Source organism: Polypterus senegalus, chromosome 17 (genome assembly GCF_016835505.1).
Source record: "Polypterus senegalus isolate Bchr_013 chromosome 17, ASM1683550v1, whole genome shotgun sequence".
Classification (NCBI taxonomy): domain Eukaryota; kingdom Metazoa; phylum Chordata; class Cladistia; order Polypteriformes; family Polypteridae; genus Polypterus; species Polypterus senegalus.
Window position 1 is genome coordinate 82,152,676 of NC_053170.1, and position 22,069 is coordinate 82,174,744.

The window sequence follows — 22,069 nt, forward strand, 5'->3', positions numbered from 1 at the left end:
CATTGCCCTCTGTGAACGACTGTCGCCCCAGATAGCGAGATCGGCTGTGTGCCCTTGCGAACATTAAAACTGTTTAAAAGGTAATAGATAATTGTTGACATGAAATTGCGCTCCAGTCCAAATAATTAGCACTCGGAACTACCATCCCAACTCCGGAACTGATATGAAATAACTTTTTGAGCAGAATGTGTCGCTCACAAACCAATTCCTAGCAGTAATGGAAGTCTTTAGTCTGTCCGGCTATGTAGTGATTGAGCCAGTTCTATCATATTTCTCAGCCTAATATTTCTCAAATTATTTTATACTGCAATTTGCCCCACTAGAGCTAATCCTGCCATCGGAATCAAGATTTATTGCATCATAAATGGATTTCAAAATAACTTAATCACTTAATGTTTAGTTTCTAAGTTCGAACATCTTCGTGTAAAGCATTATCATTTAATCTTGACGGATTTGTGAACTCTAATAACCCATCAGCAAATCGCAAGCAGCTCGTTTTTGGAAAGCAACCATTCGCAGAACGCACACGCTCAGTACAGTTACTTTTAATGAACCCAGGGTTTTGGGGATGGGGGGAAAACCGAAGCATCCACAGAAAATGAAGACACGCACTCTGAGCCAGCGCCACATAAATAAGAACGGCCATGCAAAAGAGATGGAGTCCCTGGAGCAGTGAAAGCAGCACCGCCATGCTGCCCTCTACTGTTTGCTCATTCCATCAGCAGTTTATTTTGCGAACCAGCTTACTATGCAGAGTAGAATAGTGGTGTGTGCCTCATTTGTACTCAAAAATAAGAATAAAGTTATAACGTAAAAAGTCACTGCGTAGGGAACGCCGAAGGAATGCAATAAAAGTTTAAAGTATGCGCTTACACACACTTGAAAATACTAGTTCTTTAATGGTACTTTATGGCTCCCCACTCTCTGAAGTGCTTTGAGTAGTGAGAACCCACTATATAAACGGAGAGCCATATAAACTTGTTATTATGATCAATATTCCCTTTTTGATAATGCAACTGAGAACCATATTCATGCCTTTGTCACCTCGCGACTTGATTATGGTAATATGCTGTTGTTTGGTGTCTCTGCTCACAGCCTAACCACCCTGCAATATGTGTAAAATTCATCAGCTAGGGTCGACAGATGTTTAAAACCTTGGGAGCACGTTACTGCTAAACTGTACTTCAAAAACTACATTGGCTACCTGTCCTTTTTCATATCTATCTATATATATAATTCACTAAGACAACCATGGAAAGCACGCCGGAAGGGGCGTGGATTCACTAAGCCGCCGACAAGTAAGACACCTATGGCGCACGCAGGAAGGAGCCACGCCCACCAACTCCAAGACCTTTGGATACAAGGACAACTCGCAGAGCCGCGACGACACAGAAAAAATAGCGTCATTTATATTCGTCTGTCGTAGGGGCCACATGCACACCTCCGAGCCACGTTGACTGTTCATAGAGGCATGTTTCTCGCAGAGGTGAATCGCCATATGCAGCATGTAAAACGGTTTGCGAGGGGTATCTCAAGGGATTCTTGAAACAATTCTTTACAACTGAGGTTAAAATACAATGAAGTAAGCAGTCTTTAAAAACCGAGTTTTTGGTTACGACACACGACCGCGTGCACCATAGCAAACTGTTTTACACGCCACATACAGCAATTCACATCTGCGACAAACATGCGTCTTCTTAGATGCTCCTGCAGGAACACGAAAAGTCTACATGAGTCACAGGTGCATCTGGATCTGTGGCGTAAACGTTTATATATAAGACCAGCCAACCAGTGGCATACCATACGCCACATAATCAGGCTGGTTTTTTAATTATTTTTAAGCACAGGGAGAAAATTAACATTTGAAAAATCGGTAATGTAATAAATCAGCAAGAAAAGCAACATTCTAACCATGCACGGAACGAACCAACACACAATCGTCTGTGACTGAAAACTGGCGGACCGCCATCGCTCATGTGCCCACCTCCAACTCGTCACTTGAGTCGTTGTCGTCAAGAGCTGATTTATTACATTACCGATTTTTCAAATGTTAATTTTCTCCCTGTGCTTAAAAATAATTTAAAAACCAGCCTGATTATGTTAAAATATTATTATTGGCTGGTCTTATATATAAACGTTTACGCCTGGAGGTGTGTGTATCTGTCTGGCCCAGAAGTGAGAACTGGAGTCAGGGTAAGAGCTACGCCTATGAGGAACAAGAAAACTCGCTTAGTCGCTACTAACACAATCGCGGCGAGCACATCAGCAAAACGAAACCTCCTAGGAGAGAGACGCCCAGAGTAGTTCCTTACCTGCCATCTCTACATTTCAGCTTTTTTTTTCTGACGATTTCAATAGTTTCTAGGACCCCAGACTTTTTACAGCACAGGCTTACACAGGTAGTTCAGTTTAAAGGTCTCTTAGTTTTTAAGAGAATTCATGGTCTAATCTGTTTTCTTTACTGGGTCCATAAATTCCACAATGCTGACTTTGAACTGCTGATTCTATGCTGTTAACCATTCCATTGTGCAGATCCCAAAGCAGCTGGGAGCCATGTGTCACTGCTGAACATCTGGGCAGTATGTTGGAAGTGGATACTAAAGATGCCAAAGGGCCTTCTAGGGCCACTCACCAGCAATTGGCAAAAAGTGGCTAACTCCATTCATCCATCTCTTATACCCTCAGGTCAATACAGTACTATCTATCTATCTATCTATCTATCTATCTATCTATCTATCTATCTATCTATCTATCTATCTATCTATCTATCTATCTATCTATCTATCTATCTATAGTGCCTTTCATATTCTTCTATCTATCTATCTATCTATCTATCTATCTATCTATCTATCTATCTATCTATCTATCTATCTATCTATCAGATGTCAGGACTGTCTTGGCTAGTGCCCCCTTACTCTTGTAACCAAATGCTGTGTCCATGTTTGAAAGGAATTTAAAGGCGATATCCACAGATACAGTATATTTGATAGACCAATACTTTATTCGTCTGAGCTCAACTTAAGGAAAGTCAAAGATCAAACGGTCCACTCAGAAACAGCGTGGTACTTTAGAGATGTGCTGGCCAGGTTCATTGTTTTCAATGGGCAGGCAAGGTGTATCCATGTTGTAATCATTTTTTATGTCTGTTGGATTGCAGATGGGGATGATTATATAGGAATCCTGATTCTGCTATGGAATAGCATTTGTGCCAAAATGAAATAAATAAAATGGCAATTAAGAAATATGTAATCACATGAAGAATTTATAAATGAGTCAATACATTATGAAAAACTGCATACATTAAATAAAATTCACCTAATTACTATGAAAAGTCATTTATTTATTATGAAATACATTGATATCATTGTAATATTACAGTTTTCCTCAGTTGCTTTGGTGCATTTCTCACAACAGAATTGCAGTTCTCAGAACTGTTTGTTCAATTCCCACAACCTTTAGTCCGTTGTGCACATCACGACAGCAATTTCTGGGTGTTTTCATCATTTTGCAATTGCTTTAGTTCACTCATCAGATGTTTATGTGCAATTCTCAGCTACATCATGCGTCAGCAGTTGCTTATGTCATGATGATCAAAATGCATTGCGTAGCCCTCTTTTGCATAGTCTTACACTCCAGACAAACTTGTCATTTTTTCCTTGTGTAAGTCATTGCAGTCAAAAGTGTTCAACAAGATATCATTGGCTGTCAAGTGTATTTTATAGGTTTCTACAAAACTTTTATTTGGTTTGTATTCACAATACTAATGATTCCTGCCCCACCTTAAATTGCTCTCAGGTGACACATTATTCGGGGCAGGTGTGAGATCTTAGATCAATCACGCAACTAATCACTGAGCAGTCCCCTAAAATTGCTCCTGAACCTGCAGCTGGCAAGCATATAAAGACAAGGCACAATGCAGGGTGGAAGCACATCAAGGAAGGACAACCTGAAAATGGAAGAACATCAAGAAAATGAACAGGGCCAACAGCCCAGACCAAGAAGAGTAGGGGTGTGTGGTGTAAGGAGACAAAACAAAAAGGTAGAAGAGGTTCAACACATAGGTCAGTTTCTGATGAAATAAGGGCCACAATTGTGGACCATGTTATAAATCCTGGCCTTTCAATGGCTGAAACAGGTCAAAGGGTGCAACCAAATTTGGGGAGAACAACCGTATCCTCGATTGTTCAGACATTTCACAGAGAGAACAGGTGTGTAATTCAACGATTTTACTCTGTATTTGTGTGTATTATTTTATAATGTTACAGTATGTCATATATTTACAGTAGTCAACACTAGACAATATGTATGTTACTGTTGTCCATTCAGTGTTGTATTTTTACTGTGACACATAGGACTACAAGACTTCCTGGAAGAGGTGGCAGGGAGCCTATTTGCACTCCTCGACAGGAAGAGGCTATTTGTGCTATGGTCATAGCAAATAGTGCCATAAGACTCAAGGAAATACAAACTGCCATTATTGCATGACAACAATGTGTTTGAGAATGTCCAGTCTGTCAGCATCTCAACTATTGACAGAGTGCTGAGGAGAAACCAAATGAGTATGAAGCAGTTCTACTATGTACCATTTGAAAGGAATAGTGAAGGAACGTCGGTACCAGTATGTGCAGGTAAGACTGAACTTGTGCAGTAATACTGTAACTGTAATCTACTATACAGCAAATAGTCCAACATTGTATATTGACATGCAGTACAGTTGATTTCACCTTGACACATTTGCTACCTCTGTGAAAGCAACATGAATATGTTAGATTTGACTCTATTGTCTCCAAAATGAAAATGCATTTTACATCAAACTTGCTGTAGTATCTTGTTTGATACAGCGTATAATGAACCTGGAATCAAGTGAACCACCACATATTTTCATATACATGGCTTCAACTTGGCCAAAGGAAGAAGACGTGGGCGTAATCTGATTGGACAGATAGCTACTGTTGACGTGCTGGGCCAGCGGGGTGGGAACATCACTATGTGTGCGGCTATTTCGGACAATGGGGTCCACACTCGTATTCCTCTTGTGGGGCCATACAACACCCAACATCTGCTGACCTTCTTGAACACCCTCTACAGAGATCTCATTCCTGAAGAGGAGAGTGGTCAAGAAAATGTACCACAGTATGTGATCATTTGTGATAATGTGAGTTTCCATCACTCCAACCTAATCAGACAATGGTTTGCTAACCACCCTAGGATGCTGATGGAATTCCTACCTCCATATTCCCCATTCCTCAACCCAATTGAGGAGTTCTTCTCAGCTTGGAGGTGGAAGGTATATGAGTGTAACCCACATACACAAATGACACTGCTTCCTGCCATGGAAGCTGCGTGTGGGGATATAACAGCAGAGGCTGGATAAGCCATTCTAGGAGGTTCTTTCCATGCTGAACTGCAAAGGAAGATATCTGTTGTGATGTGAATGAGAACATGTGGCCCAATATACAGGAACAGCAGCAATTGTAGAGAGTTTTAGTATGTATATATTGTTTTCGATGTTGTCATTTTTTTTTCCTTCATTTCATATGTTATGCATAAAGTATTGAAATGCATTTTTTTTGCTAGGCTCCAAGTGCAGTGCATGGTATGTCGCCATATACCTGTGCAATCAATAAAATATTCTTCTTGAATCAGTCTCCCACAATCGGTGTTTTGTATTTTTATGTTTCCTGCCCTTGTCATTCAGATGTTTTGTGCATCAGAAAATGTTTAGATTGTGCCAATTTTATATTGATAACATGACTTTCTTTACATTTTGGCTGTCATGTCCGTGGACGATGATTCATGGACTTGGCATTTTGATGGCACTGACATATTCAGCGATGTGAATACTTGCTTTCGAGGCATGGATTGAGGATTTTGAAGAGGTTACCTGCTTTTGCTGGTCATCCATTTGCACTAAGTGTTTTGTTAAGTCTGTTGTGAGAAATGCACCAAAGCAACTGAGAAAAACGGTAATATTACAGGTTTTAATTCAAAATGGCTTTTAACATGTGGTTATTTATATCCTAATTGCATTTTTATTTAATTTTGGCAAAAATGGCATTCCATACAAAATAGAAAATGATTTTTAAAATAAAGTCTAGAATCATAATAAAATGATGACATTGCACTTCATGATATTTAGATGACTCATTTAATTATGTATTTTTCATGGTTTACTGACTTATTTTTATATATATATATATATATATATATAGTGCATCCAGAAAGTCTTCACAGCGCATCACTTTTTCCACATTTTGTTATGTTACAGCCTTATTCCAAAATGGATTAAATTCATTTTTCCTCAGAATTCTACACACAACACCCCATAATGACAACATGAAAAAAGTTTACTTGAGATTTTTGCAAATTTATTAAAAATAAAAAAATTGAGAAAGCACATGTACATAAGTATTCTCAGCCTTTGCCATGAAGCTCCAAATTGAGCTCAGGTGCATCCTGTTTCCTCTGATCATCCTTGAGATGTTTCTGCAACTTAATTGGAGTCCACCTGTGGTAAATTCAGTTGATTGGATTTGATTTGGAAAGGCACACACATGTCTATATAAGGTCCCACAGTTGACAGTTCATTTCAGAGCACAAACCAAGCATGAAGTCAAAGGAATTGTCTGTAGACGTCCGACACAGGATTGTCTCCAGGCACAAATCTGGGGAAGGTTACAGAAAAATTTCTGCTGCTTTGAAGGACCCAATGAGCACAGTGGCCTCCATCATCCGTAAGAGGAAGAAGTTCAAAACCACCAGGACTCTTCCAAGAGCTGGCCAGCCATCTAAACTGAGCGATCGGGGGAGAAGGGCCTTAGTCAGGGAGGTGACCAACAACCCGATGGTCACTCGATCAGAGCTCCAGTGGTCCTCTATGGAGAGAGGAGAACCTTCCAGAAGGACAACCATCTCTGCAGCAATCCACCAATCAGGCCTGTAAAAAGCACATGGCAGCCTGCCTGGATTTTGCCAAAAGGCACCTGAAGGACTCTCAGACCATGAGAAACAAAATTCTCTGGTCTGATGAGACAGAGATTGAACTCTTTGGTGTGAATGCCAGGCGTCACGTTTGGAGGAAACCAGGCACCGCTCATCACCAGGCCAATACCATCCCTACAGTGAAGCATGGTGGTGGCAGCATCATGCTGAGGGGATGTTTTTCAGCGGCAGGAACAGGGAGACTAGTCAGGATAAAGGGAAAGGTGACTGCAGCAATGGACAGAGACATCCTGGATGAAAACCTGCTCCAGAGCGCTCTTGACCTCAGACTGGGGCGACGGTTCATCTTTCAGCAGGACAAAGACCCTAAGCACACAGCCAAGATATCAAAGGAGTGGCTTCAGGACAACTCTGTGAATGTCCTTGAGTGGCCCAACCAGAGCCCAGACTTGAATCCGATTATTGAACATCTCTGGAGAGATCTTAAAATGGCTGTGCACCATTCTTCCCATCCAACCTGATGGAGTTTGAGAGGTGCTGCAAAGAGGAATTGGCGAAACTGGCCAAGGATAGGTGTGCCAAGCTTGTGGCATCATATTCAAAAAGACTTGAGGCTGTCATTGCTGCCAAAGGTGCATCGACAAAGTATTGAGCAAAGGCTGTGAATACTACTTATGTACATGGGATTTCTCAGTTTTTTTATTTTTAATAAATTTGCAAAAACCTCAAGTAAACTTTTTTCACATTGTGTAGAATTCTGAGGAAAAAAATGAATTTAATCCATTTTGGAATAACGAAATGTGGAAAAAGTGATGTGCTGTGAATACTTTCCGGATGCACTGTATATCACTGTACTTTTGTGTGTGATTATTTATCCCATAATTGGGCTTTTATTTATTTCATTTTGGCACAAATAGTATTTTATAATTTTGCATCTAAATTAATTAATGTTTATAAAGCTGATCGTATGCTATGGATGGTAGTATTAGGAAATTGTCTTGGTTTTTGCTGTCTGATTTGTTCTATGCATTATTTTCAAAAAGTTTAGTGAAGATCTTCCTTTAGCCTGTAGGTGTTTGTAATATATTCCCCCCGCCACGCACCCCAGTATCATGTACGTGAGTTTGCTCCACAATGGGCTGGCACTTTATCCAGGGTTGGGTTTGTGTTGTGCAAACCTTCTCCTGACCCACAATTGAAAGAAGTTCAAAAACAGATGAATGGATAATTATAAAGATTCTGCCGAGTAAATATTTATTTCTGGCATTCAGTACTCGCCAGTAGACAAGACTGTGCAATCACATTTTTGTTAGCATTTGACAAGTCCAGACCAGGTTTAGACCACCTTCACTAAAAACAGTAATTTTGTGTTTAAAATGCAGCTGTCAGTGAGTTAAATGCGATTTTGTGGTAAAATGTTCCTCGATTCTTCTGATTCTTATGCATCTACTGGACAAGTCTGATTCGGCCCTCTCAGATCTATTACACACAAAGAGGCCTATTCATTTTTTAAATACAGTGAGTGGCATAAATATGACACAAAATACTGACACATTAATTTGATCTTATTTGTCTCATGATTTCCAAAAATTTTAATTATAAGTTTTATGTTTCATGCTAATTGTTAATATACATTAATTTAGGTTTAGCTACAATAATGAGGATGATGATGACTATCAATGGCAGTTCTAACTTTGCTGCATGCTGGTGTGAATATTAGTGGTTGGGTGGGTGTGAGAGTAAGCCCTGTGGTGGAATGGCATCCTGTCTTTTGCTCGATGCTTGTGGGATGGACTCCTAAGATCCTGAACTGGATTCGATGGAACTGAGAAAGTTATGTTTCCTTTCTGTATTGAACACCACACAAAGTATAATGACTTGTACTTTATTGATTTAATCTGAGCATGGCGCACTGGTTAGTCTATACCAGGGGTAGCCAACTCCAGTCCTGGAGGACCACCGTGGCTGCAGGTTTTAATTTTGACCCTCTTTTTTTAATGAGTGCCCTGTTTGTGCTGCTAATTAACTTTCAATTTTAATTGAATTGCTTTTTTAAGATTTTTTTACCCTGAATGTCTTCATCGTTCCTCTGAATTACTTCATCTCCTTAAGTGGCACCCAAACAGAAATGAAATGTGAAGTGAGGGAGCCAACAGAAGAGCAACTAAGGCAGGGCCTCAAACTCCAACCAATTTCACTCCAACCAGCTGCTTAATGAGGCACCGATTCTTGTCGTTAATTAAACTCGTTCTTTAATTCCGTGGATTGATGCTGCTCTTGTGGTGCATTAGCAGACACTATCGAAATTGTCGATTTTCTGTTTCTAAGAGCTCTGTTCAAATGTTTTGGGGACCTGAGAAGATCAACATTCCTGTGACCTTTATCTTTCTTTTTTTTTCAGATATTGTACGACGGACACCAATTGTTTTGGTTCATTTTGTATCTCATTTTTGTTTGGCTGCTAATTAAGAAAAAATAATCAAGTCTTCAGGAGCAAGTCAAATAAAGTTAATTCAAAAGAAGTAAATTAGCAGCAAAAACAGGTCACTTATTAAGAAAAGGGTTAGAATGAAAACCTGCAGCCACTGCGAGTCGGGGACCCCTGGTCTATATGAGTGGAATGCATTAATGAAACCACATCTGGAGTATTGTGGGCAGACATAGACATAGCAGCACCTGAAGCTGTGCTGAGGAGAGCAACCAAGTGCGTCCCTGGACTTAAGGATGTGTCCTACTATGACAGATTCAGAGAGTTAAACCTGCTTAGTCTTGAACAGAGGACACTGTATAGGAACCTAATCCAGGTCTTCAAAATTGTCAAAGGCCGAATTCTTTTAACTGAATGATTAATCACATACTCAAGGACACCAGTGTAAATTAAGAGGGAGTGCATTTAGGACTGAAACCAGGAAGAGTTGTGGGAATCAAGAACAAAGTACCAAGAAATGCAGTTGAAACAGAAACCTCGTCAACCTTTGAGAAGAATCCAGAGGAGATATCGGGAAGGTTAACTTTTAGCTAAACAATTGAGGCTGGTGGACTTATGGTCTCCTCTCATCTGTCAAATTCCTTATGTTCTGGTCCTGCTGCCTCACAGCTAAAGAAGAATGGTTTAAATCAGAGGTCCTCAATCACGGTCCTGGAGGGCCGCAGTGGCTGCAGGTTTTTATTCCAACGAGTTTCCTAATTAGAAAGCAGTCCAAGTTGATAATGAAACTTGGTATTGAACTATTTATCTTGTTAATGCCTGCATTCATCCAACAGAAATTTGAATTGCACTGTAGAGTTTCCTTCTGTGAGATCATTATCCAAGTGTTTTGTGGACCAGAACAGATTTAAACTTAATGCTCCTTTCATTCCCCTCTCATTCATTTCTAAACATTTTTTTATCACAGACATTTCATGGTAAGCACGTTAATGGGAGAGCCGCTGGTTTATTGGTTATCTGCGTCTCATTATTAACTAAAGTCTGATTAAGAAAACAGGCAACAATTAAAACTTAAATGCAGCTGCTAAAATAGGCAATTAAGGGTTCTGAATGGTGACAGGCAAGAGAACTAAAATTAAGCCCAAAAAACATATTGCTTTAGTAGTAAATAAAAGGGTTGTGATTAAGAAATTGATTAAAGTGAAAAACTGCAGCCGTAGCAGACCTCCAGGACCGTAATTGAGGACCTCTGATCTGCAGTGTAAGTAAAATTTGTCTTTGATGAATAAAGGCCCTAGCAAGGCATTGAGTTAAACACCAACTTTCAGTATCAGCAAGGACTGAGTTCTAATTAGGACACTGGCTGGAATGAAAACCTGTAGCCACTGCGGCCCTCCAGGACCGTGATTGAGGACCACTGATTTAAATCCTCACTCAGTCTCAGCCTAGCTGGTGCTTGCACTTTCTCTCTTTGTCTGTATAGGCTTTTGTTCAGGGAGATGCAAGATGGGCAGACTGGTGACTTTAGATAGATAGATAGATACAGTAGATATATACTTTATTAATCCCAAGGGGAAATTCACATAATCCAGCAGCAGTATACTGATACAAAACAAAATTAAAGAGTAATAAAAATGCATGTAAAAACAGACAATAACTTTGAGTAATGTTAGCATTTACTCCCCCGGGTGGAATTGAAAAGTCGCATAGTGTGGGGGAGGAACGATCTGCTTAGTCTGTCAGTGGAGCAGGACGGTGACAAAAGTCTGTCACTGAAGTTACTCCTCTGCCTGGAGATGATCCTGTTCAGTGGATGCAGTGGATTCTTCATGATTGACAGGAGTTTGCTTAATGCTCTGCCACAGATGTCAAACTGTCCAGCTTTATTCCTACAATAGAGCCTGCCTTCCTCACCAGTTTGTCCAGGCGTGAGGTGTCCTTCTTCTTTTTGCTGCCTCCCCAGCACACCACCGCGTAGAAGAGGGCACTCGCCACAACCGTCTGGTAGAACATCTGCAGCATCTTATTGCAGATGTTGAAGGACGCCAGTCTTCTAAGGAAGTATAGTCGGCTCTGACCTTTCCTTCACAGACCTTTAGTATTGGCAGACCAGTCCAGCTTGTCATCCAGCTGCACTCCCAGGTTTTTATAGGCCTGTACCCTCTGCACACAGTCACCTCTGATGATCACGGGGTCCATGAGGGGCCTGGGCCTCCTAAAATCCACCACCAGCTCCTTGGTCTTGCTGGTGTTCAGGTGTAAGTGGTTTGAGTCGCACCATTTAGTCTTTGATTAGCTTCCTGTACTCCTCCTCCTGCCCACTCCTGATGCAGCCCACGATAGCAGTGTCATCAGCAAACTTTTGCACGTGGCAGGACTCCGAGTTGTATTGGAAGTCCGATGTGTAAAGGCTGAACAGGACCGGAGAAAGTACAGTCACCTTCAGCGCTCCTGTGTTGCTGACCACAATGTCAGACCTGCAGTTCCCGAGACGCACATACTGAGGTCTGTCTGTAAGATGGACAGTTATCCTTGTGTGAGTAGGTGTGCACTGCGATGAGCTGGCCCCTCAAAAACAGATGCTTCCTGTGTTGTGTCTGGTGCTGCTGGAATAGAGTCTAGATCTCCATGATCCTGAAAACGATTAAAACAATTAAGGAAATGGATAGAAATTAATGTTTATAGTTTGAGGACAGAGAGGTAAGTGACTCTAGAAGGATAAGACAGTGAATTGAAGATGGAGTCTAAACAGGCAACCTGGAGGTTTAAAGTTCAACACCAATGAATTTTAGATTAGTGTAAGTGGGCTAATAATCTGACACACGCTCATTCGTGCTGTCAACTCTGCTTTGAAAACAGTTGGACCCATAGATTAGAAAATAAATCAGAATTCTATAAAGCAGGAAAAGGCAGATCTGTTTCATTTTGAGAAAGGAAAACTCATCATGACTTGGGACAAAGTGTAAGCTGATAGGAACCCAAGATACCAGTGAATAGGGGCTGCCAACACAAGCCTGGTAAAACAACTGTACATATTGAGGATTTAAAACTTGTATTAATGTAATGCACATCCATATTAAAATGGAACATTAGATACTAAATGTAAGATTCCCCCAATTAAAGGGGTTCAGTTCATGAACTGAGACAGCTGTTGCACATCTTTGCAATAAAGTCTATTCTGCTTGTCCATCTCAAGACTCCAAGTGTCTACTTTAAAGGGAGAGCAAGTCCTTTCTCCGAAACATACTCTAGTACTCAAGCCCCATATACAGTACAACAGGATAGTATAGTTCTTTAAACACTCCCTTCTTATGATCTCAGCGTATAAGATCTAAAAAAATTCTTCTTAAAATCACATAGCCATATGATCTCCATTGACTTCAGAATGGGACACACTGAAGAGCTCAGTAAATTTAAATATGGTAGTGTTACAGGATGCCACTTTTGTCACAAGTCAGTACGTGAAAGTCTTGCTCTGCCATACCTGCCCAGGGCAGCTGTAAGAGCTATTGATGTGAAGTGGAAGCGTTGAGGAGTAATGAAGTGGTAGACAATCCAAACTGACAGAGAAGGGCTACCGATTGCTGAAGGGCATAGCAAGTAAAAATCGCCTATTGTCTGTTGCATCACTCACAACTGCTTCTGGAACCAACATCAGCACATGAAGTGTGCATCAGGGGCTTCATGAAATATGTTCCACGGTTGAGCAGCTGCACACAAGCCTATGTTCACTATGTGCAATGCCAAGCATCTGCTGGAGTGTTGCAAAGCATGACGTCATTGGACTCTGGAGCAATATAAATGTGTTCTCTAGAATGATGATGAATCACACTTACCAAAACTGATTGTCATGAGACAAGTTAACAAGAATGTCACAGATTAAGAACACAGAGATGAAGGAGTGTGAGAGGCATTGCCTCGGTCCTCCATGAGAGATGAAAGATTCCAGTCCAGTGAATCACACTTCACTATCTAGCAGTGTGGTGGACCAATCCTGGTTTGACAGATGCCAGGAGAATGCATGATATGGGGCTGGCTGGTCCATATGGTTCAAGTAAAGGGGACAGGCAATGTTAAAGCAAACAAGACATTTTAGACCGTTGTGAACTTCCAGTTTTGTGGCAACATTTTGGGGAAGGCCCTTTTGTGTTCCAGCATTACGGTGCCCCTGTGCACAAATCCAGGTCCATAAAGACAAGGAGGAACTTGAGTGGCCTACACAAAGCGCTGATGTCAACCCTACCTGTAAGCCAGGTCTTTTCATCCATCTCACAAAATGTCTCTTGTCCTAATGGGCTGAAATTCCCACAGACATTCCAAAATCATGTGGAAAGCCTTCCCAGTAGAGTAAAGACTTTTATTGCCAAAAAGTGGTTGCAACTACATGTTAATGGTGATGTTTTTGAAAAGGAATATCCAACAAGCTCATATATGTGTGATGGGTTGGTGTTCACAAATTTTTGACCATTTTGTATAATTAAATAAACAAATATTTATCTCTATATTATAAAAAAAAAATCCTGGAACGAGACAAGACTTTTTCAGAGAGATACTTTCAAGTCCTGCAAAACGAGACGCTCAGGGCCAAAAATAAAAGACAAAGAGTAGATGAGAAAGTAGAACGTTGTAAAGAGGTTCCAAAACGTTGGCGTGATACACATGCAGAGCAGGTTAGAGATAATGAAAGTACAAACCGGATTCCAAAAAAGTTGGGACACTATACAAATCGTGAATAAAAACTGAATACAATGATGTGGAGGTGCCAACTTCTAATATTTTATTCAGAATAGAACACAAATCATGGAACAAAAGTTTAAACTGAGAAAATGTATCATTTTAACTGAAAAATATGTTGATTCTGAATTTCATGGTGTCAACAAATCCCAAAAAAGTTGGGACAAGGCCATTTTCACCACTGTGTGGCATCTCCCCTTCTTCTTACAACACTCAACAGACGTCTGGGGACCGAGGAGACCAGTTTCTCAAGTTTAGAAATAGGAATGCTCTCCCATTCTTGTCTAATACAGGCCTCTAACTGTTCAATCGTCTTGGGCCTTCTTTGTCGATGACCTTCCTCTTTATGATGAGGCGTCCCTTCAGCCCGCCGGGCAGCGTGTGTTGCAGGTGCTATGTGCCCTCCGGCTGAGGTGCCAAATGTTCTCTATAGGTGAAAGATCTGGACTGCAGACTGGCCATTTCAGTACCGGATCCTTCTCCTGACGCAGCCATGATGTTGTGATTGATGCAGAATGTGGTCTGGCATTATCTTGTTGAAAAATGCAGGGTCTTCCCTGAAAGAGATGACGTCTGGATGGGAGCATATGTTGTTCTAGAACCTGAATATATTTTTCTGCATTGATGGTGCCTTTCCAGACATGCAAGCTGCCCATGCCACATGCACTCATGCAACCCCATACCATCAGAGATGCAGGCTTCTGAACTGGCGTTGATAACAACTTGGGTTGTCCTTGTCCTCTTTGGTCCGGATGACATGGCGTCCCAGATTTCCAAAAGAACTTGAATCGTGACTCGTCTGACCACAGAACAGTCTTCCATTTTGCCACACTCCATTTTAAATGATCCCTGGCCCAGTGACAACGCCTGAGCTTGTGGATCTTGCTTAGAAATGGCTTCTTCTTTGCACTGTAGAGTTTCAGCTGGCAGCGGCGGATGGCACGGTGGATTGTGTTCACTGACAATGGTTTCTGGAAGTATTCCTGAGCCCATTCTGTGATTTCCTTTACAGTAGCATTCCTGGTTGTGGTGCAGTGTCGTTTAAGGGCCCGGAGATCACGGGCATCCAGTATGGTTTTACGGCCTTGACCCTTACGCACAGAGATTGTTCCAGATTCTCTGAATCTTCGGATGATGTTATGCACAGTTGATGATGATAGATGCAAAGTCTTTGCAATTTTTCGCTGGGTAACACCTTTCTGATATTGCTCCACTATCTTTCTGCGCAACATTGTGGGAATTGGTGATCCTCTACCCATCTTGGCTTCTGAGAGACACTGCCACTCTGAGAAGCTCTTTTTATACCCAATCATGTTGCCAATTGACCTAATTAGTGTTTATTGGTCTTCCAGCTCTTAGTTATGCTCAAATTTACTTTTTCCAGCCTCTTATTGCTACTTGTCCCAACTTTTTTGGGATTTGTTGACACCGTGAAATTTTGAATCAACATATTTTTCCTTTAAAATGATACATTTACTCGGATTAAACGTTTGATCTGTCATCTACCTTCTATTACAAATAAAATATTGACATTTGCCATCTCCACATCATTGCATTCAGTTTTTATTCACAATTTGTTTAGTGTCCCAACTTTTTTGGAATCCGGTTTGTACTAAAATTCGAAAGTCTCAAAAAAATGAGAGTAAAGATCGCATTAGCACAAAGAAATGGTAATTATTACACGGTGAAATAACAGAACAGCGAAAAGAGATTGAATATATTGTTCGCACTTAAACTTTAAGTCGGAGACTTGTAGATTTTGTGTTGCCATCAGGGAAAAGTAGTGTTTCTTCCCAATGAAGAGGTGTATCCACGAGAATTAAAAGATTTGTTGTTTGGTGAAAGTGAAATGCACATATGAGAGCAGCAGAGATGTGAAGTGGCTGCTGCGTAGTGCAGGTCCGGGGGTTAGCAAGTGAAACAAACAGGGGGCAAAGCCCCCTAGTTTTACTAATTAATAGTGTTGTACTACAGATCATGAGAACTTGAAGGAAATGTACAAAACCAGCGGTCAAACAAGAGCAATGTGAAAGTGTGCCATATGGGTTGCCTCTTACCTGGGTGGTGTGTATGAGCAGGAAAATGAACGAAGCAGCTGTGAGTGGGTTACACCACAGAAGACCTGGCTGGCATGGTGGAAGCGACTGCTGTAGGAGCCGCAGATCCTTTTTACGGCCACTGCAATTGCTGTAAAGTGGCTAATTCTATTCTTTCATGTTTTACACACTTGGGTCATTACAATGGCAGCAGCATTGGGAGAAGAACCAACTAATGACCCAGAGACTGGGGACTAGTTTAGTACTAACGCTGTTTGATCATGTCCATGATGGCTTACTTCAAGCAGGGCCAACCAGATTTCCTTGCACTCTTAAATGTCCTGGTAGATGGAGTCTGTGTTACCCTCAAGAAGGAGGGTTCTGAGAGAAGCACAGTGTAGCACCCCTGAGTCTGGTACTGAAAGATACATGCTCCTCTGGTGGCTGAGACTTGTCTGAGGGTACAGGAATACTGTAGACAAAGCACTAAGTCTCAAGGCTGCTTCATTATAGCCATCAGCCATAACACATGCACTTCAGAAGAGGTCATCCACCTGAAGCTAAGTATGTTAAGGCCCAGCCAGTACTTGGATGGGAGGCCACATAGGAAAAGCATGGGCTGCTGCTGGAAAAGGTGTTGGTGAGGACAGTAGGGGGAGCTTACCCTGTGGTCTGAAAGTGGATCCCAATGGCCCAATGGCACCATCCTTCAGATGACATGTTAAACCGAGGTCCTAACTCTCTGTGGTCAGAAAAGATCCCTGGACATCCTTCATAAACAGTAGGTCGTATCCCGATGTTCTGGCTAAATTGCCCACCATGGCCTAGTCATTCTGCCACCCTAATCACCCCCTGTCTCTAACTGGCTAATTATCTCTCACCACTTCACCACCTAACAGTTAAAGTGTGGCGAATGTACTGGCACAAAAATGGCTGCCGTCACATATGGATGCTGCCTTTTAGTGGTGATTGAAATGACTCCCCACTCTCTGAAGTGCTTTGAGTAGTGAGAAACCACTATATAAATGTAAACAATCATTATTATAATTATTCCCTTTTTGATATTGCAACTGAGAGCCTTATTCATGCCTTTGTCACCTTGTGACTTGATTATGGCAATATGCTGTTGTTTGGCTCTGCTCACAGCCTAACCACACGATAATATGTGCAAAATTCAGCTGTATACTGTACTTTGAAAGTTACATTGGCTACCTGTCTTTTTCATATTCAATATAAACTTCTTTTAGGTTTTAAGGCCCTTCGTGGTCTAGCCCCACCTAATCTGTTTTCTCTACTGAGTCAGTCTATCTATCTATCTATCTATCTATCTATCTATCTATCTATCTATCTATCTATCTATCTATCTATCTATCTATCTATCTATCTATAATCTGGTCTATAAGTATTTGGACAGTGAAACAGTTTTCGTAATTTTGGCTCTATACATCACCACAATGGATTTGAAACAAAGCAATAAATATATGATTTAAGTGTACACTTTTAGCTTTAATTGAAGGGGTTGAATAAAAATTTTGTATGGGCTGTTTAGAAAAGACAGACATTTTTATACAGTACATGGCCCCTCTATTTTCAGGGGCTCAAAAGTATTTGGATAATCTAACATAATCTATACTAATAAAAGGCAAAGCCCTCACTGACTCATCACTAATTCTCCAACTTCCCATGTAGGTAGAAAGCTGAAATTTGGCAGGCTTATTCCTTACAGCTTACTTACAAAAGTTAAGCAGGTTTCATTTCGAAATTCTACACGTAACGGTCATAACGGTCGATAACGGTCGACAACGTCCGCCATGTTGAACTTTCTTATTTATGGCCCCATCTTCAAGAAATTTGGTAGGCGGCTTCCCTGCGCTAACCGAAACCAATGTACATACTTATTTCGGTGGTATGATGCCACTGTCAGCCACCATATTGAACTTTCCAACGTCACTAATTCTCCAACTTCCCATGTAGGTAGAAGGCTGAAATTTGGTACTTATTTCGGTGGTATGATGCCACTGTCGGCCGCCATATTGAACTTTTAACAGAAACCGATGTACGTACTTATTTTGTTGGTATGACACCACTGTCGGCCGCCATATTGAACTTTCCAACGTCACTAATTCTCCAACTTCCCGTGTAGGTAGAAGGCTGAAATTTGGCAGGCTCATTCCTTACAGCTTACTTAAAAAGGTTAAGCAGGTTTCATTTCGAAATTCTACGCATAATGGTCATAACAGTCAACAACGTCCGCCATGTTGAACTTTCTTATTTATGGCCCCATCTTCTCGAAATTTGGTTGGCGGCTTCCCTGCACTAACCGAAACCAATGTACATACTTATTTCGGTGGTATGATGCCACTGTTGGCCGCCATATTGAACTTTTCAACAGTCTTTGTTACTTATGGGCTCATCTTCAAGAAATTTGGTACACGGGTTCCCAACGCTAACTGAATCCTACTTACGTACATATATACGTCCATAGCCTGCAGCTCGGCCACCGTGTGAGGTGGCGTTGGGTCCCCCATCCCCACGCCTCCCACGTTGTTGGCTGCCTGCCTATATAAGACCGTCCGTCGCTCCAGTCTCTACATTCCCTTCCTTGCTTCGCCACGGGATTCACGTCTCCCTACTGATAACTACAGCCTTTTTGTTTAATCCACAGCTTCTCTGCTGTTTTATTATTTGTTTATTACAATTATAGTTAATGTATAGGTATTTTAGACTTACTTTACATTTCTCAGGTACCCATTTCCTTTATCATTCCAACCCCCATTACCATATCTATCGAGGTGATCACCATCGATCAAAGAACTGTAACTTACCGAGTGGTTTCCATGCCCGGAGATGGCACCTACCTTTTCCATTCTCTTTGTTACATATTGCACGGCCATATCAGGCTCACTCTTGATATCCGGAGGAACATTGAGTCTTATGTATTAAATGACTGGGACAGGTTCAAGGTGTGGACTGATGACGGTACAGGAGATAATTATAATACACAGGAGCACTAGAAGAGTGAAATGCTTAAGCCCTTCACCTATGGATCTACATGTGAGTTGATGGCTGCCACTGAATTGTTCGGTTGTCGCTTTCAAGTGTACCGAAATGGCCAAATATTTTACACCTTTGGACAACGGCCAATGCCTCTTAAACATCTTAGATTCACAGGTGACGATTTCAGTAGTGGACACTTTGATGTTTATGAATGTTTAAACTCTCAAAATCTGGATGTGAAGTTATTGATGAAACCGGTTGTGTGCTTACAATGCTTGACAGAGGCCGAATGTCTCTTCAACACAAGTCCTACAAATACTGTCGTAATTGAAACAAACCATGAAACTGAAACCGATTAAAGAGTAAGCTCAGCGCACAGCTTGGTCATGTTACAACCAGAGGGCCGAACTGACAACATGGTATACAAAGAGATCCTTAACAAATAATTATTGGCATATTTTCCCTCAGTTTAAAAAGGTTTAATTTTCTTCATAATAAAAATTTTAATGGAGTACTTTGCCGCTGCGAAGCGCGGGTATTTTGCTAGTCATAAATATAATAATCATTTTCAATATTTGGTTGAAAATCCTTAACAGTCGATGACTACCTGAAGTCTGAACCCACAGCATATCTCCAAGTGGGCTTCCACCCTACTGTTGCTTTGGCAGGCCTTTACTGCTGTTGTCTTCAGGCACTGCTTATTTGCTGGACTTTCTGCCATCAGTTTTGTCTTCAGCAAGTGAAATGCGTGTCCAATTGGGTTAAGGTCAATTGATTGCCTTGGTCTTTGAAGAATAATCCACTTCTTTGTTTTGCACTTGATTTGGTGTCATTATTGTGATATGTGAGTCGCTGTCTTGCACCCCAAAAATGAGGTTGAGCCTCAATACTTTAGCAAAACCAGCTTTATTCAATTTGAAACAGGAACAGCAGGGTTATTTATTGCAGCGGGGCAACCGCTCTCCTATACAGAGACACAGCAAACGGGCGTAGCCGGGGCCAGGTCAGTAGCCAAGCTATTTTGTTCCCTGCATTTATAATGTTCCTTGCATCATCCATCAGCAACAGTCCCTTATAGCATGACCGTGATTGGCTTGTATGTTTCCACGGCGCTATGCTGCTGTGCTGCGAACCTGTGGTTGCCTCATGCAACAGACAAGCAGCCCTCCACAGACATGGCAATTGTGCTTCGGTGTGTCGCCCCATTGTGGGGGTGGAGGGGGGTCCCAAAAGTTTTCAGAAACCTCACAGTATATTTTTGCTGATCGTCCATCTGTAATGTCAACGGCACTCAATGGAATGCCTCCAAAATACTTCCAGTGAAACTTGTGAGACTTTTGCTGTATTTTTTAATCAACAAATTAATGATATTAGAAATAATATAGTACATCTTCCCTCTTAAACCCTGGTACTCCATTATAAATGAATTCAATTCTTTCACCAGGATATATTTACCTGATTTATATAAAATAATTTCTCAACTGAGACCCTCCACCTGCGTCCTTGACCTAATACCAACAAGTTTTTTCAAAGAAGTATCCGGCGTGCTACTTGATAATATCCTTGACATAGTAAATTCGTCATTAAATAAGGGGGTCTTCCCAGACTGTCTTAAGACTGCTGTAGTTAAACCCCTACTCAAGAAGAATAATCTTCACCCCTTTGCTTTTGAAAATTTTAGACCCATTTCTAATCTGCCTTTCTTAAGTAAAATTCTAGAGAAGGCAGTCATTATGCAGCTTAATGATCACCTCAATAAACATGCTATTCTTGATAAGTTTCAGTCGAGTTTCAGAACAAATCACAGTGTCGAAACTGCACTCGTTAAAGTAGTAAATGACTTGCATATAAATGCAGACAGAGGCCATTTATCTGTTCTCATCCTCTTAGATCTGTGTGCCGCATTTGATACCATTGATCACAATACTGTATTCTTAGAAATCACTTTAGTCAATGGGTGGGCCTCTCTGGCAGGGTCTTAAATTGGTTTGAATCCTACCTGGCAGGTAGAAACTTCTTTGTTAGTCGTGGTAATTATACTTCAAAGATACATGATATTTTATATGGTGTTCCACAAGGTTCTATCCTGGGTCCGCTGCTCTTTTCGATTTACATGCTTCCGTTAGGTCAGATTATCTTGGGGCATAACGTGAGCTACCACAGCTATGCTGATGACACACAACTGTATTTATCAATAGCAAGTGATGACCCCAACTCTCTTGATTCATTGACACAATGTCTTACTTGTGCTTCTGAATGGATGAGTAGTAATTTTCTCAAACTGAATAAAGAGAAAACAGAAATTTTAGTGTTTGGCAATAATGGATATAATGAGGTTATTAGAAACTAGACATTAAGCCCATTACAATAACGGGCGCTAGAACAGTAGTGCATAAACATTAGTAGGAACAGTCAATATTAAATGGCAAAGGACCTTGTATGTGGCTGTAATATGCGTCACTGTATTGTGTGCCTTTAATTTTCTCTCTCAGTAATATTGGTTTGTATTTCCGTGAAATGCCTGTAATTTTGTCTGACAGTAATACAGTGGAACCTCGGTTCACGACGATAATTTGTTCCAAAACTCTGGTTGTAACCCGATTTGGTCGTGAACCGAAGTAATTTCCCTCATAGGATTGTATGTAAATACAATTAATCCGTTCCAGACCGTATGAACTGTATGTAAATATATATTTTTTTAAAGTTTTTAAGCACAAATATAGTTAACTAGCCAACCCGCGGCGTACCATTCGCCGCATAATCAGGCCGGTTTTTTAATAATTTTTAAGCACGGGGAGAAAATTAACATTTGAAAAATTGGTAATGTAATAAATCAGCAAGAAAAGCACAACATTGTAACAATGCACTGAATGAACCAACACACAATCATCCGTGCGGCGCTCAGGCAGGGAGGGTTGAACGGGAGAAGAGG